The sequence below is a fragment of the Abramis brama genome (assembly GCF_963993115.1).
Source record: "Abramis brama genome assembly, chromosome: 21".
In the NCBI taxonomy this organism is placed as follows: domain Eukaryota; kingdom Metazoa; phylum Chordata; class Actinopteri; order Cypriniformes; family Leuciscidae; genus Abramis; species Abramis brama.
In genome coordinates, this window is record NC_139983.1 from 34,659,576 (window position 1) to 34,660,574 (window position 999).

The 999-nt window shown below is 32.3% G+C and overlaps 1 protein-coding gene across 1 annotated transcript in view; it reads left to right on the forward strand.

Annotated features, from left to right (window-relative positions):
* The window catches only part of LOC311071664 (ryanodine receptor 3-like), a 162,588-nt gene extending 162,135 nt beyond the window's left edge, over positions 1-453 (forward strand). The window contains 1 exon segment of the mRNA XM_084096131.1: positions 1-453. This exon segment is cut by the window's left edge and continues 200 nt beyond it. The gene's annotated coding sequence lies outside the window, so the exon portion shown is untranslated.
* The last annotated feature ends 546 nt before the right edge of the window (positions 454-999 follow it).

Sequence of the window (999 nt, forward strand, 5' to 3'; positions counted from 1 at the left end):
CGTTTCTTTAACTTCTTTTCGGTCAAAAAAAGCTCAACACGTTGCCTTCTTCGACCCCAAAAACCATTGCACAACGTCTTTTTTGAGAAACTGGGGTTTCCGGTCAACGTCTCCACCCGTATATGCACAAGAATCCCACTTCAGCGTTTGGAGAGCATGATGCCAAAAGCGCGTTGGACGTTCGTTCTCAGATTCCCTTCTCCTGCTTGCCGAGACGAGAGCGCGTGGCGATGAGATGCCTAATAAAAACCTTCGTGAAGTGCCTTACCTCCATTACATCTGAGCTATGCAAGATCTGCGTTTCCTCCTGATTGGTTGGTTCGACGTGTGGAGGTTTGTCATGTTCCCGTCTCCTGATTTCAGAGGGAAATGCTCTTGTTTGGCTGTTTGTATGTCGTAGCTTTGCTGAATTGTGCATTTCTTTTGAAGGACAAATAAAGATATTGATGCAATAAACCTGTTGTGTTGAAGCACGTCTCTCCCGATAGAAAAGCCCTCATGTTGAGATCACGTGACCACAGGTGCTTTTAACAGGTAATATTTGAATAAATTATGTCACGTTCACGGTTCTCTGATGTCTGTTAATGGTCACGTGACATACAGGAAAACAAATGTTTAATTTTGATTGTTTTCATTTTCACATTTATTTTATCATATGTTTTTGTTTAAATATCTTTGTATTTGTATTATGTATTTTAATTTGACATTTTTTGTGATTTAAATTTTAGTAATTTTATTTTAAAGTTATTATTTTCGTTTTTATGATTTAATATATTTTTAGTAAGGGTTTTATTTTTATGGTTTTTATTTTCGATTTAAGTTTTCATTTTTAGGATTTATTTCATTTTTAGTAAGTGGTAAGTATTTTATTTTGATTATTTTAATTTTCAAATATATATATAATATTTGTTTAAATTTGTTTGTATTTTATATTATTTATTTAATTGAATTTTTAGTAAGTTTAATTTTCAGTGTTTTTATTTTTAAATTAATTATTTA